Raw genomic sequence first — 16,824 nt, forward strand, 5'->3', positions numbered from 1 at the left:
AGGAATTTCTCAGCATTAGCAAGGGAATAATGAAAATTGTAGAAAACAAACTGTCATGTTCAACTATACAGAATCCTTTTTACAATAATTCACTCTGGAGTTGAGACCATAAATTAAGGACTCCTTTAAACTCTGTGGAACAGTCACTAAGGCAGAGTCATGTATATAATAAAAGCTGCAAGAAAAAAGGTCAGGTTTAAAAAGAGGTGAATATAAATTATTTTAATAAATTTCACATCTTCTTAATATATGCAAATAATTTTCTAAGCGTTTAAGGCTAATAGCAAATATGTCTTTTATACATATGACTGAGGAGCATTTCAACGTGGATGTAAACATTCAATAAAAATACCCCAACTTTATATCTTCCCTAAAGTAACTCACAAGATACATAAATATATAAAATTTATGACTTTATTGCCATTGTCTTTTATTGGCCACAATGTAGAAACAGAGATTAGTCCCCTGTCATGGTTCTTTGTTGCTTGGGGAGAAGCTGTAGGATCCCATAGAAAGTGCTGTGTTTTAGAAATAAAAACTCACAAATTTGCTAACTGTGGAGTTGTTTTAACTAAAAAAAGAAAGATAAGCATATTCAAGAGACAAATATATTCCTTAACAGGTTTGTTAGAGATCTTGGATATCTAATGTAAGTCTTATTATACTATTACTAAGTTGCTGATCAGTTTCACAGCATAGTTTATTCTAATATTATATAAGGTTTCTTTTCTTCATGGGAAATTGAGCTAGAAAGATTTTGAGGCTAAGCTCCAAAGGATCTATAATGAGACATCATTGCCTAAATGTAGATTAAATTTCTAACTTCCTCTGTTGACTGAGGAAAAAAATGGTAAACATATGATACAATAGTTTTAAATTAAAAACATTTTACAATCACTAAGGGAAACCTTTGTAACATCAACCATCTCCTTCAAAATACAGAGATAAAAACTTTCAAGCACAACAGAAGACTATAAGATGGACATCTAATATTCAATTTTCTAGTACCAATAAAAGTAGCAATGGTAGATAAACCACACTGAAATTTACTGAGGGAATAAAGAAATAATGTCATATTAGAAAGCCACATCCACAGCTTAGATCACAAAACCCAAATAATTTAATATTTTCATAAAGTTACATATTGATTCCTAGATAACGCAGAGCAAAGACTGAATCAATAGTTCTGACAAGGAAGAAAAAAATCAGCAATGACAAAGAAACCAGATGCAGAAAGTTGCTGAAACAATGATATTGTGAAGCAAAGCATCAACTAATGCTCATAGTTATGACTAAAACAGTAAGGAGTAAATACAATTTTATATCTATTCCCCATTCTCTTTGTTATCACCTGCAATAACATTAAAAATGTTCAAAGAATATAGAAAATGGAAATAAAAGAATCAATGTTTGACATGAAAGATATATAACTCTCTCTTCCCTCCCTTCCTTTCCCAGTGAGAGTTCAAACCCATACCATATAAGATTTAGTGGTCTCCAGGGGAAATGATAGCTGACGAGTAACACTGTAATTTCAATAAAACTTAGTGCAAAGACCTGTTTGAATAACAATTTAAAGGAACTAAATTTGTCCAGGAAGACCCTGAAGAACCACCATCTGCATTTCTTTGGGAAAATGTTTGAACGGAAAGGAAACTTAAAGGGATGAATCTTATATATTGGCTCAATCATTTAGTTTAAACAAAGTAATCTGAAAGAGCAGGAAGACTCCAAATTTAATGAAGGGCTGTTTACTCTTGTCCACAAGAATCTTTGGAAGTGTTCAAGGCCAAGCTGGATGGGGCTTTGAGCAACTAGGTTGCAGTGGGATGACAGTGACTGGATGCCAGGCACCCACTACCCTCTAACTCTGTGCTGCAGCTGTACAGAGGAGAGAAAATATAATAAAGGGTTCATGAGTTGAGATAAGGACCCACCTGCTCTGCTGTGGGTCCCCTCCATAGGCTGCATGTGGATCTCTGAACCTCTGTGGTCCTCTGTGGGCTGCAGGGGCACAGCTGCTTCACCACGGTCTGCATCACGGGCTACAGGGGAATCTCAGCTCCAGTACCTGGAATTCCTCCTCCTCCTCCTTCTCCACTGAACTTGGCATCTTCATAATTGTTCCTCACAAATTCTCACTCTGATCCTCTCTGGTTACAAATACAACTGCACAATTACTTTTTTCTTCTTCTTCTTCTTAAATATGTTATCATAGAGAGGTTACCACCCTTTCTAATGGGCCCAGCCTTGACCAGCAGCAGGTCTGCCTTTGGAGCTGCCAGGGATTGCCACGTTGGACAGGCTGGACATGGAGAAAGGTTCTAGCAGCTTCTCAGAAGCCACCCCTGTAGCCCTCTCCAACACTACCAAAGCTTGGCCATTAAAACTCCATACAGTGGTTGAGTGAATGGTGCCCCTGCCCACAGCAGGGGGGCTGGAACTTGATGATCCTTAAGGTCCCAAAACCATTCTATGATTCTATCATGATTCTGCAAACTGAAGTGCATCAAGTATTTGCACACCTCATGCAGGAAAATGCACTTGCTTAAAGAGTGCAGAATCAAGTACTAATTGAATCATGGGCACAGTTTTGCACTTCAAATCTAGAGCTCTTTCGCATATATTTTCTAAATATATTTATGTGTTTGATATATGACAGTGTGAATGTTCACAGAAATTGTTGTTCATACGCCAGTATTTCCAATGAAGAGATTTTCAATCTGTATCCACCTATAATATTTCTTAAAGTAATCTACACTTCATGTGTACAAAGGATATAAATAACTAGCATAATGCAAGATACTAAAGTTAGAGTCAAACTGCTATTTGAAATTCAAAGTATACCAGTTGCTTTCATAAAGAAATTACATATTTATGATTATATGAAATTCAAATAATAATGCATAATTTATTTACCTAATACTATTACATGAGAATTCTCCATTGAGAATTCAAAAGTAATTTTCTTGATTAAAGTACATTCCAGACCCCAGAAAATTCTCCCTGGAAAAAAGTGAATTTTGAATAACAAAACCTGGTGGACATTAGAAAAAGGATTAAATGGCAGAAAGTTTTCACAATTATTGCTAAAAAATTATTCTCTCAGTGCAAATGACCATTGAAAAGAACATTTAAATTACACAAGTTTGTAATATATTTTCCCTACTGATACCCTTCCCACTAACAATATTATTTAATGAAAATCCTTTAGTCTTTTTGTTTTAGCATTTTCAAATCTGAAACAACATAAGGAATAAAGGAGAAGAAATCTTATACTTAAGGAGTAAACACTCAAAAGATTTCTCTCAGTAGTTCTCCTGGTCACACATTCTCCAGACTCTCAAGAAGGTATAATACAGCATTTGTATGTTACATAAATTAACCAAAAAATGCTTTTGATTTTGAAAGAATTTGAATAAATTTTTTAAATCTTCCTTGAAGAATCTACAAGGTACAAGCTGCATCAGCTTTCTAGGACTTATACTTGACACATAATAAGATATTAAAAATAATCATTACTTTTAATTTCCTTTCTTTTTTCTTTTTTTTTAAATTTGTCTTTAAATTGAATACCTCTTTTCATCAAATATATATTGAAGTATAAATGTGACAGAAAATAATTAGTTCTCATTAGAATTTAAATGTTGAAGGAAATGTTAATAATTTTATGAATTGCAATATGTGAAGCCCTTTTGGCTAGCCCTTGCCTTCTGTGAGTAAAAATTAAACAAAAGCCAATCTTTATTATAAAGAATGAGCAAAGAATAATTTAATACTAACATGAAAAGCTTATCCTCTTTTTTATTTCTCTTGTCTGAAATTGCACAGGATTAGTATTATTGCAGATAAAATGTAAGATCTTTACAGATAAAGATCCAAAATTATGAAATATTAAGCAAAAGCAGTTGAAGAATTATGAATCTGAAATAAATGAGAACCATGTCTGTCAAAACATTCAGAGTACACTCAAAAAAGAACTAAAAGATCATACTACTACAATACCACTATAACACAAGAAAATGATTTTGTCTAATGGGAAAATTACCCTTACTATCTGGAATAAATAATAAAAAAATCAGTAATAAAAAATTGTCTGTGGTACAAATGCTGGCAAAAGGCACAAAGGTTCATCAACATACTGTATGTAAATGCATATCATATTACCATGGATTTGGTCCATTCTTATTTTATCAACTGATAAGAGGCTATTCATTAAAAAAACTTCTGGACCTGTAACTAATAGGGAGATTCACTTTATAACTGCATGGTTACTGGAAGGCAAAAATTGCTGCAGTGTACACAGGGACAGGGTAGGCTGGGATTTTTTATCTTCTTACCTGAGCAAAGAGATAACTTTTCCGATTTTCTTGTGTCATGGCAAAAAGTAGGAAGAAATGTGCAATGAACTGTGAACTATGGGCCAATTAAAACAGGAGCACTGAAAATGTCCCTAGTAGAAATCACCCCTTTTTTTTTTTATAGCTAAGAAAAAAAATTGCTGACCACAGCGTTATCAGGCAGCCAGCCTCAAATGCTGTTTTTGCAGCAATAGTAAAATATACATTTTGTAGTGGTGTTTATATCTCTGTTGTCCCAGTTCATACTTCTTTCTGTGCTGAAGCTCAGCACTCTCTTGATAAGCCAGGCAGTCAGGATGTGCAGCCGTGTGACTGAACCACCTCCTTCTCTCCATTTTAATGGAACGATCTGAAGGGAGAAAAGTGAAGAGCTCTCACTGTTTTCTAACCTTTCCTAAGAGATGACCTTTCCATTAGATATGGTATAGTGACCTACACAGTTGGAGGCCTTTTAAAGATGGTTGGTTTGCCATTTCCCAAATGGATTTGTTTGTCTGGAAACCAAATCATTAGCTGTCTGCAAGTCAGTCCATTGCTGCTCCTATCAAAAGCTTTGAGACTCTTTATGTGTTGGAAGTTAGCCAGCAATATTTTATGCTGTGTACTAGTTCCGTTTCAGAGCTCAGACCTGAATTCTTTACAGCAAGATTTCTGATATCTCAACTGCTCAGTCTCTGTGGGAGTGAGACTCTGGTCCATTCCAGGAAGGGAAGAGTGATCTCTAGTCAGATTAACCATTGCAGTTCAGGAGAAACTTGACTTGATATCACCATCCTTGCTTAAAAAAATTTCTATTTTAACTGTTTGAGGCCAAATTCTTTGCATTCTCTTTCTTACAACTTATCTGATTTTACTTGTGATCAGAAATATATAAGTATCTTTAAAAAATATTCTGACCTGTTGTTTTGTCTTCTTTTTATTTTGTTTTGTTGAATTTTGTTTTACAAGGCTTGTCAAGCTTTGGAACAGGCTGCCCATGGCAGTGGTGGAGTCACCATCCCTGGACGTATTTAAAAGGTGTGTAGATGTGGCACTTGGGGACATGGCTTAGTGGTGGACTCAGCAGTGGTGGGTCAATAATTGGACTCAATGATCTTAAAGCTCCTTTTCAACATAAATGATTCTATGTTTCTATTTTCTTTTCTCTTTTTTGTTGAAGAAAAAATATATTTCATATTCTTATTCCTTATCCTGAATTCTTAACGGTACAAAATATAAATGTTGTTTTTCATTTACACAAATTAGGGAAAAATTATTAAAGCCTAAAATTTATCTTCAAAAAGTCCTAAATGAGCACACATAGGCCATAGTGAGCAAAACAAGCCTCCAATAAATTAGCTAACCCTAACAACTCATCACAAAAGGAAGTATAAAGGACAGCCACATTATCCGGGGCTGGGGGGGGGAGCCCTAAAAGGAATGATAACTTATCTAGCTTCTGTTCTGTTTCAGGGCCTCCAGACAGACAGAAAACACTCCTCCTTCCCTATACAGCACTGTGGTAGGTGACTGGCACAGCATACCTGCATCAGGTTAAAGTCTGTAAAGAGTTTACTTCTACAGTGCAATCCTCCGATGACCATTACCTTTTGTATTTCCTGTAGAGTACAAAATGTAAGTTAAAAGGCATCTTGGGAATATATGCATCTAATATCTGTGAAAGATTGCTGCTTATATTTCTAAAGCAACCACATATTTAATATCTATATTCACAGATATAGACATAAACAAACTACCAAAAAACAAATAAATACATATATGTATATAAATACATTTTTATCAATGTAAGTAATTATACATACAAAGGAAACTGCCAAGTCTGTGCCTATAAACAATCAAAAGAGTGGCCCAGAGAATGTCAATGGCTCTATGGAGCTTTTAGGAGGGATCAGTTGCTCACTGTTCCTTACCAATCACAAACTAGCATCAGGGAAAGGCAGTAGCTAGGAAGTTCACATAGATAAAAGACAAGCAAGTATTTCTTGATAGTCTGCAGTTAAGCTGTTAAGCTTCTTGGCTTAAGATGTGGGAGTGCTAAAAGTCTGCAGGAACTCTTGTGTTAACTAGAGAAACTACATGGAAAGTTAAAAGGAATGTGTAATTCAAAAATATGACCATTGCTCCAGGATAAAACTGAGATTTCAGTTCTTAGGGATGGGGAGGATATTGTGAAGAACTGTCACTATTTACTTAGGGGTGTACAAGTGCCCACACCTAATTTGTTTCTGGCCTCCATGTCTCACCACTGCTGCCAGGAGAATACTCACATAAATATTTCTTTTGTCTTATCAGTTACAGACAGTATTTTTGTTTTTATAACTTTTAGTTTACTCTTAACAAAAAATAGTTTATTGTGTGCAAAGGCAATGGATGGCATTCCACACATATGAGTGCTTGTGGCCAATAGTGTATCTCCAGGGTGTAAATCATTTGGTTAAATCCATGTTTTTCATGTACTAAAGTATTTTCCCTTTTAGGAAAACTAGAATTAATTTGCCTCATTATTGCCTATGTGACGATGTTCAGAGCTTCAATTTTTGTTCCAGCGAAGTGTAATAATGCCTTCTTTGTAAGTTGGAACAAATCCCAGCTTTGTGTGTTCTTAAATAGCAAAAAATATGTAAATAGAATATTGTATAATGAAAGTTTAGAAGTGAAAAAAAAATAGAACACAAAAAGCCCCACCCTTTGGGTACAGTTTTCCATTTTTAATTTATTAATTAAAAAATAATAGTTTGAAAAGAAATTTTAATGATTTGTTGGAATAAGATAGATACTTGGAGGGGAAAAAGAAACAAGACAAAAAACCCTGAAAAAAAATTGAAATCAGAGCAGATGACAATAAAAAAAAATACAATTCCTCCTGCTCTTTCTTCCTCTCTCCCCAACCCATTCCATTTTCTTTCTATCTCTTATATGTACTATTAAATAAAATCCATACTAGTGTCTTTGGCATATGATTTGATTTGCACCTTAACTTAGGCAGAAGCATCTCTCAATAACTGGATCTTAACAACACTGCTTTGTAAAAGTGTCAACACAATATTAGAAAAAAGTTTGAGACACCCATTTATGCATTAAATTTGTTAATTGCTTTCTGGTACTAAAATGATCAAATCTAAGAGGTAGGAGCTTCAGATCACACAACTGCAAAGGCACTGGATTCACAGACTCTGTGGGATGCCTTCAAGAAGCATAAAAAGGTTTACAATGTTCATAGTAAATTACGCTTGAGAACAGATACAAAACTGATTGCCTGATTCTTCATATACCAGTAGGTATTCAGGCATGAAAATACAAGCATTTTTGCATACATTACATGGTTTAAAAATATCAGGCATTTTATCCATGGAAACTTTTAGTATCACAGGGTTTTGATTGAGTTTTATGAAATTTTGGGGGTCTTTTTTTAGCAAGAAATGCCAGAAATTTCTTTGGAGTTAGAACCTGAAACACCCCGTGTAAAAAAAAAAAAAGAGGAAATCAAACCTCAGTAAAATGTTTAAAATGTGCTCTACCTATTTGGAAACATGAATCTTCACACCTAAAAGGAGGCAAAAAAAAACCCAAAAACAGATCAAAGTGTAATCCATAGGTGTAATGCATGTCAGTAAATTACCTGCAGGAATGTGCCTGGTTCTGCCATTACTCTGCCAGATGTGGTATGCATCAAAGCTGATGCACAGATTAATACTAATACATAGATTAGCACTAATGGATAGATGTAGGCCACAATAAAGAATAATTATTCAGCATTTTGTTGCCTGAGGACTAGTTCCTTGGTGCATATACTTGCTATTTAGAGTTTCTCTTTCTTTTATTATGTTTTGCTTTATCCAGCTCAAAAGCTTCATTTTTAACTTTCTCTTTGAAGTATTCTTCGTAGTTTCCTCAAAATTTAAGTAGTTCATATTAAACCACAGATGATTCTTTCCCACCAATATATTTTGTATGAATGATATGAACGGGCTGTGTGAACACTTCTTTGAGAAGTATTCACCATGGCTCTCACATAGGTAAGCATAACTATATACAGATTCAGCATTTTGATTTTTTGTGTTCACTTTGGGATTTAAGAAATAGCTTGTGAGAGTAATCTTATTGCATTAAAAAATAAGTCTTTTGTGAACAGTTGATAATGATCTCCAAGGTCCACTCTAACCAATTATTCTCCAGGCCTGATTTTTGCCTGCTTCATTTTAATAGATTCGGGTTTTTTTCTGTACTTCCCTCTTGCCTTCACTGTTACACACATAAAAAATTTCAGTTCCTGCTTTATACATAATGTATTCCTTATTTATTATTTTAGCTACTTTGAAGCTAATATATAGCCTGAGCTCTGAATATAAATGCTGCCAATAATTAGATAATTCAAGTGTAATTATATCTGATTATAATAATAAAGACAAAAATTATAAAATATTTTTTCAGAATAAACTTTAATGCATCTATCCTTTCTACCAGTTGTCACAGATGTCTTATTGCAGCACTCTGAATCAAAATCAAGCTTTAAGAGTATTTCTTTCTTCCTAAAAAATCCATCAGGTTTTTTTAAATATTAACTGTTCTTTAAAAGTAAAAAATTGTATTTCGTCATACTTTGAGTGTGCTGTAACACAAATGATAAAAAATCATTATGGACTGAAATGTATTCTGACGGCTAATTCAGACTTATTCCTCGGAAATAACTTCAGCTGCTAAATTTTTGTTTGTTTTGGTGGTACAGATATTGGCAAATGAAGAAGTGGACTTAAACCACAAAATTGTTTCAATGGGTCATCGAATTGCTAAAATTTTTTCCACATATTCAAGTGAGCACCCTGTGAAAATTATATTTTAAAACTGCAGAGATTTATGGAAGCTGGAGTATAGTCTTTCAAATAACAGTGTCACTGGTGATAAAAACCCTTTTGAAAAGGACAAATAAATGTTTGGTTTCCCTACTATTTTTCTTATTATCCTTTTGCTTTGGCACAGAAAATTCTTTAGTCTAAGAAAGCACTTGGAATCAGAAAAAATGGGAAAAGTCCACAACATAAAAACCAAGTTTCTGATTATTGTGACAGTTCAAGACCAAATACTATATTCACTTCAATGACATATAAAGAAAATTAAATGTCTGTAGCAAGCAGCTTTGTACACAGCTGAAGATTAGAACTGTATTTAAAAATAGAAAAAAGAAAGAAAACACCACTCTGGCTATTTTTTTTGTTTCTAAGATATCTATCTCAGTATTCTATCCAAAATCCAAAGCTTCATTTTCCATTCCAGACATAGCTTTGTATAAATATATAGTCTCAAATTCATCAGAAACTTTATAAAATTTGAGGTTAAAAAAATAGATTAAAAATCCAAAAATTTCTTTATCCTCTAAAGAATGGCAAACTCTGGAGAAAGCTGCAGCAAACTTTATGATATATAGGGTTCAGATTTGTTTCAACTGCAGTCTTCAGACTTGCTGTTAGTATAAGTAATTAGGGTGCTTGTCAAACAATGTATTTCATGACACCCATGTCCCATGAATCAGGTTAATTGTGGTGTTCATAGCAGGCAGGGCAGGATATTACTTATGCTCTTTAAATTGTCCGTTTATCAAACTCTGGTGTTTCAAAAGAAAGGAGATATATAGGGTCCCAACTAAAATATCAGAGACAAGACAGAGTATGTCTAGTCTATTCTAGAACATTTTAAATAAATCTATTCACTTTGCTCAGTTTGAATTCAGATCTGACCCTCTTTGTTAGCCAGTTATGGCAACTATGAATAGCTAAAAATCTTAAATGTATTGGGAGTATCTGACATCAACATGTGATTTCTGTGGGTGGAAAAAAACTTCACGCTTGTAGGTTTTCAGTAGAGTACAGCAAATAAAATTTTCCATAAGGAAAAACAATTGTCTGAAGGGAAACAATGGAATTTGGGAATGAATGAACATTGACCTTACCCTTATCCAAACACAGTGAGGCATGAAAGTCTTTTAAGGAAATATGTGTAATGTCTCTATGTAAAGAGTCAAAAAGGGGCTTGACTCATAAAAATAATAAAAGTACCCTCTCAGGGTCCAAGTGAAATTTGTGTCAAATATTTTGGTTGTATTTATAAACAGCATTTGATGTGATCTCTCTTTTAGTCTTGGATGTGTTAATGATCAAGAAGCTTATAAATGGCATCCTTTCCTTTCACAAAGATTAACACCGGTGCTTTCTATGGAAACTCATGTATCACAAGGATTTACACAAGCAGACTCCAAATCAAAGAATAAATAGACTTCCCAGAAATATAAAGCAATTCATTTAGAGGGGAAATTTGTAATTCATCTAGAGCAATCTCCTGCCCAAAGTAGGGGTAATTTCTAAGTCAGATGAGATTGTTCAGACTTGTGCTTAGGCAAGTTTTAAATATCTCCAAAACGGAAGATACTCTTACCCTACTATAGGGTCTAGCTGTTGAAACTTTGTGTCCTATTGTTATGACTAAGTAGGAGCTTTTCTTCTGCAGAATCTTATCCTTATAAATTTGATAAATTCAGTGTTATTTTCCTTTTTTCTTTTCTAGACAAATCAAAAAGCATTCTCTCTATCACTTTACACATCCTGTGCACTAGTCCCTCATTCATCTTGGTGGCCCTCCATTGGACTCACTCCAACTTTTCCATCATGTCTTCTGCTTTGGGAGGTTCCAAACTGGTTGCAGCATTCCAGATGTGGCCCCAAAAATGTGAAAAAGTGTTCATATTTTTCTGTGGCTGTGAACAGAGAGTTGAGCCGTCTGAAAACAGAAACCATTGATGTGGTGCGCATAAGGAGAAGTGACCCTTTTGCTTTTGTATTATGTTTAACTTGACCCAAGACAGTCATGCTATTTTCTTAACCTTCTGTAGCAGAAAGTCTATGGAGCAATAAAAACCAAAATACACCACAAAGATGCACAAACTGACTTTACCCAGAGGTGCACTTATTAGTTCAGTACATGCAAGCTAAAGAATTCTGCTAACAGATTTTGCCTACTTTGCTGTTGCATATGTTACCAAAACAAGCGAATAAAAAAAACAACACAAAAACCAAAACTGAAGCCAACCAACCAACCAAAAATTAATCACATCCCATTCCCACCTATCCTAGAGTCACCCAACACCAGTTAACTGTCTGGAAAGAATGTCATTAGTACCAATATGTTTGATCTGACTTGCTGCTGCTCTGGTCAGACAAACTTACAGTGATGCAAACAGAAAACTTACCTTATTCCTTGAAGTCAGAGCTATACAGCTGGTTTCAGAAATAACAATCCTGGCATTCATCAACCCAAGTCCGGGTTTAGAATCAGGCAGTTTACAAAACTAATGGACATTTATTCAAGTAAAAGTAACTCTTTCAATGAGTTATGTTTAGTAATACCCAAACATATTAGACAGATGATTACAAATGTTGTAAGCAGGCTATAAACTTACAGGCTTTATGGGTAAACCAGTGTCTGAGTGGCATATCTCATGCTATCAGATGCACAAAGCAATTTACTGGAGAAACATTTTACCTTTAATTAACTCTTTAATCACATTGCTAATTAGTTTTAAAATATAGCATGGATTAACGCTACATTATTCCTTCATTATCCTCAAGCCATTTTCTGTCTTTGGTATTTTCTGAAGAAATAATTTTGTCAGCTGTTATTTTAGCGTCACATAAACGCTACAAACATCTAACTCTTTTGCTGCAGATGATCACCACTATGCCCGTGGAGTCATGTTGTAGGGAGAGGCAGTTATGACCTCTTTCATAATCTAAATTTGGCTGCTCTGAAAGCACCAATGCTCAGCTATACAAGGACCCACTTGATATAATACACCACCTAAAGAATGACTTCCTGCTCTCCATGCCTTAACTGACTGCCTGTTGAAGTCTGTCTGATGCCTAAGTCATGGAGGTATTAATATTGTCAGCTGCTACTTGTGCACTTGATAACTAAGCAGCTACATTTGAACTGCTCATGAGGCCTTATACAAACCCAGTGGGTGAAGCAAAGGTCCAGGTGAGCTCTAATCCTGGTGGATTAGGCAGCATAGCAGTGCAAAAAAGTGTGTGCAACCTCGACTGCCGGGTAGTCTAAAAATAATGTTTTCCAGTGATTTGAGCCCATTCTTCAGTTCTAGCTTGAGCTCTTGCAGAAAAGCAGGGATCATTTTGTACATGACTATATCATAAGTAAATTCTGTGGTATTCACCTTTTGCTATGTTTTTATGAGATTCATAGCTACATCAATTGCGCTATATATTGCTGAGCTTCTTTCTTCCAGTGAAACTTAAATAATATTTGAATTTTAGATCAGATACTTTACCTTTTTCAAGGCTGTTAAAATTATGTTATTATTACATGTTTTCTAAAAAAAACCCATGGAATATATGACATCTGCCAATTTCAATTTTCTAGATGATTAATCCTTAAATAGCTATTAATTTCTCCCGACTTAATGTAAATCTTTACACAAAGATTCAAAAATATATTTAATTTGATTGCTTACAATAGCTTTATATGAAAAAATGTATAATAATTTTGTCCTTCCAGTGATGTAAGATCTGCCCAGCTTTCTTCAATGATAAAATAATCTGTAGTCAATGAGGGTTTTTTAATCATTCTCTCAGGACTAGATCTGTAGAGATAAGCAGTATTAGAAAACTTTTGCAATTTTGTCAGTAATTTTAAGTAAGCTGAATATCATAAACCCTATTTCTATGGGAAGTTCTTCTGTGCCTATGTGTTTGGAAAAGAATATAAATTTAAAAAAAAAAAAAAAAGTCTTAGGTAAGGTTGAAAATAAAAAAAAAACCAAAAATAATCAAAAAGCTCCCAAAACATTTCTTACTGCAATACTGCTTCTGGAATGTTCTAGATATTTCCTGCCCAAATAAGATGTAAATTTTTAAAAGGAGAGTGTAAATATTTCAGCCTTGGCACTTGGTTTTTGAGACTATAGAGGTCATTTTTGTTTCTTCTTTAAATGTGTTCCATGTACAAATAGAAAATTCTGAATTCAGGTTTAACTCTGCCCTGCACCCTTAAAACCACATATTTATTTCCTAAATCACTGTCTGCAAAGTCATATTGTTCTGTGGCAGGCAATCACTGAACTAGCCTAAAGCCATACTGACAGAGCTTTGAAGATTAGAAGTGTAGCATTGAACTGGATGTAAATGGAAGAGGGGAGTAAGTTTAGCATACAGAGTACTGTCACTCTGAACCCTTGGAAAAAAATTGTCCCATGTATGTTAGAAGTGTGGCTAATGCACTAAGAAAAGCCTGTGTGTTGCTGTTCCAGGAGCACAGTAAGAGCTGCCCAATATCACCTTTCAGATATCTACATCTCAATCAGCACAGGAAAGCTCCTCTGCCTCCTTCCTCATGTGTGAAACACAATTATATATCTTTGTTGGGTTATATCGCACTAAACCTGTACAACTGAGCTTCACTTAAGAGCTGGACTCAATGATCCTTGTGGGTCCCTTCCAACTCAGAATATTCTGTCATTTATAACAAGGTTATTAATGAGATGTCATTGCAACAATTTTATCCAATAGCCATTGTCATTTAGAAGACACCTTGTGCTGTGATACAGAAAGGTGTTCATGCAATTAAAAATTGTAGAAATAGTAATGAAAATTTAAAAAAAAAAACCACAAGAAAAAAATCGCAAAACATGACAAATCAGTAGCAGCTGATAGCTTGTTTTGGTTATATTTTTTAGTTTTTTTCCAGTCTTGCTCAAAATATTTAATATACTGAAAATCACAGGATCTCTTTTGTCTGGCCACATTGGGAAGCAATTTGACACAGCAAACCACCACATTCTATATTGATAGGGAGAAGAAGGTATTACCTGTGGATCCAGTGACCTGCAGTCACATTTTGTCAACAATGCCATGTATAGATTCAGGTTTGATCTGGCTAATCAGATTTTTTTAATTCCTTTAAAATTAATTTTCTGTAAATGATCCATAACCTGTGAAAGAATCTTTGTTATCAATAGTCAAATAAATTTTCTGAGAAGTGTTCAGAAAATACATTGTGGACAGTAGTGCTGAGATAGTAAGAAATTTTTGATCATATTCTGGAAAAATTCTACAGCACCTGAAGAGGACTCCAGGATGTGAAATTTGGCTGTAAGTGGACAAACTCATGTGGAACTTGATATTAAATTACTTGCATTATAAAATTCCTTGTGACATTCAACATGGTTCTTATAAGAAATTTATAAAACTGCCACCATAAAAAAAATTGCCATTTAAAATTTATAGCAGTCCAATATCGCAACTTTGCAATCAAGCTAAAATAAAATCAGCAGATATGGTGGCAAACAATAATAAAGTCTAATTTCTTCTTACAGAGCAAACTCCCTTTTCAGCTCTTTCTGCATGTTAAACATAGTTTATTTACAATGCAGCAGTGTTCCTTTATCTTCCATTTTGAGTTCTCTGGGCAAATTATGATTTGATTGACTTGCTTTTAGGCTTTCTTTCCCCTTTCTGGTAAATATACTGCCCTAGGAGATAATTTTATCACTTTCTTCTGAATTTCACTAAAAGCAATAAAAAGTCATTGGCCCTCCTGTAAGGTCCATCATCAGCTACAGAAAGTTATGGTCACCTAAACACAGCTTACAACGTATTATTTCAGTGCAAATAGATGTAATAAATAACAACACAGAGGTCATTATTGTTATCATCATTTCAAATGCTAAGAAACTTCTCCAGACTTTCCTTTGTGGAGCAATATTTTAGCTGTAGGACAATGCACCTTCATTCTGCTGAAAAGCTACAATTTAAGGGCAAAGAACCTGATTCTGAGAGATGCTGAATGCCACTGTGCCCACGGGGTTTATGGAGGCTGAGCACCTATCCAAGAGTACTTCCAAGAGTACTTCCAAGAGTACTTCCAAGCCTAGTACTTCATAGGGTCAGTCCATAGCAGCCCAGCTGCAGTAAGCTCTTGGAGGTTCTGTCATATGGGCAATAGAAAATGGTGATAAAGTGTGTTTTGATGAAATATAGCAACCTACTCAGCTGTTAATACTGGCACTGGTGAGTCAATCTGAAGACAGAGTTGAAAGGATTCTAGCTCTAAAATTGAAAAAGTTTTGGATCAATATAGGTAAATAAGAGCACAGTAGACTTACAGAGGTACAGAAATCCCAGTTTTAAGTCTATGAAAAGTAAAGGAATTGTTTTGTCAAGATTATTGTTTAGTAGGCCCTTAAAACTCCTCTAGTGTTCAAAAAACTGTTTGCCCTCTTTAGGGGAGATGTGCAAAATCTCACTGGCTAACATTTTCATTTTCATCATATTTGTTTTTCTTATGCTTGACTGCTCTATACAAAGCCATTCCCTATAATATTGAGCAATCCAGCTTGCAATTTTAAAAGCATCATTCACGATAAATAAATGTCTCTATCTGTCAGATCTCAGAGTGAAACACAAACGTTCTGTGTTTTCCATGACAGAAATATACAATTGAAAAACTCCCCAAAGTGATTTTCTCTGAAGTCCATCATATATTTAATTGTCTTTTTAGTCCAGATGGCCAATATTAGGAGTTCTGCATAGTATATATAGAAATAAATTTACTAGAACAATATGAATGTTATATCAAAAACCTAGCATACCTGATGTTCACATGCCATTTATTTTCTTTCTAACTTAACTTCCGAATCTCCTTGACCCAAATGTGCAGAGCACCTACCCAGGAGTAACCCAGGTGCCTGATGCGTGCATGCCTCGGATGTATATGAATTGCAAAACACCTGAGCCCTTCTTGCTGCTGGTACACACTCGAAAGAAGAAAAACAAACAAGCAAAACTCCTAATTTTTGGGTCAGTAGTATATTAGACCCAGAATAAAGCAGAATCCAAGATGATAACAATACTCTTCTATAAGTGTGAATTATAGAATTCACATAAGCACTTAAATAAAAGCCAATTCATCTTATGGAAGAGAAAGCACAGCAACAAAACCAGCAAAATAGATGAACAGTGTAGTGCCCTTCTCCCCATCTTATACTACTGAATATAGATGGAGTAATTCACAGTTTTCATTGACAAAGATGTATTCTTGGTGTCAGAACTGATCTCTCTTACATAGTTTTGTGTATCTACGCCTTTCAGGAATTTCTAGCACCCTACTCCAAACTCTAGCAAGAATTTGGACTCATGAAATAGTAAAGGGATTCCAGGTCACATAAGGAACTGCAAGATATCTGAGAATCTATCACTATGACCTTAATCCTTATCAGGAATTTGACAAGACCAAACAAAAGGAACTCGTTTTTGTCCACTTTGTGTCCTTTCTTATTATCTAAGCAATTTGTCGCTCAAGTAACTGAAAAAGTATTGACAGACTTATTCTCACAGGTGCAATAAGTATTGCTGCTTGTCTTTTGCACTTCAGGATCTGAACCACAGGCAGATAGCTGTGAAAT

Source organism: Fringilla coelebs, assembly GCF_963513975.1.
Source record: "Fringilla coelebs genome assembly, chromosome: 3".
In the NCBI taxonomy this organism is placed as follows: Eukaryota; Metazoa; Chordata; class Aves; order Passeriformes; family Fringillidae; genus Fringilla; species Fringilla coelebs.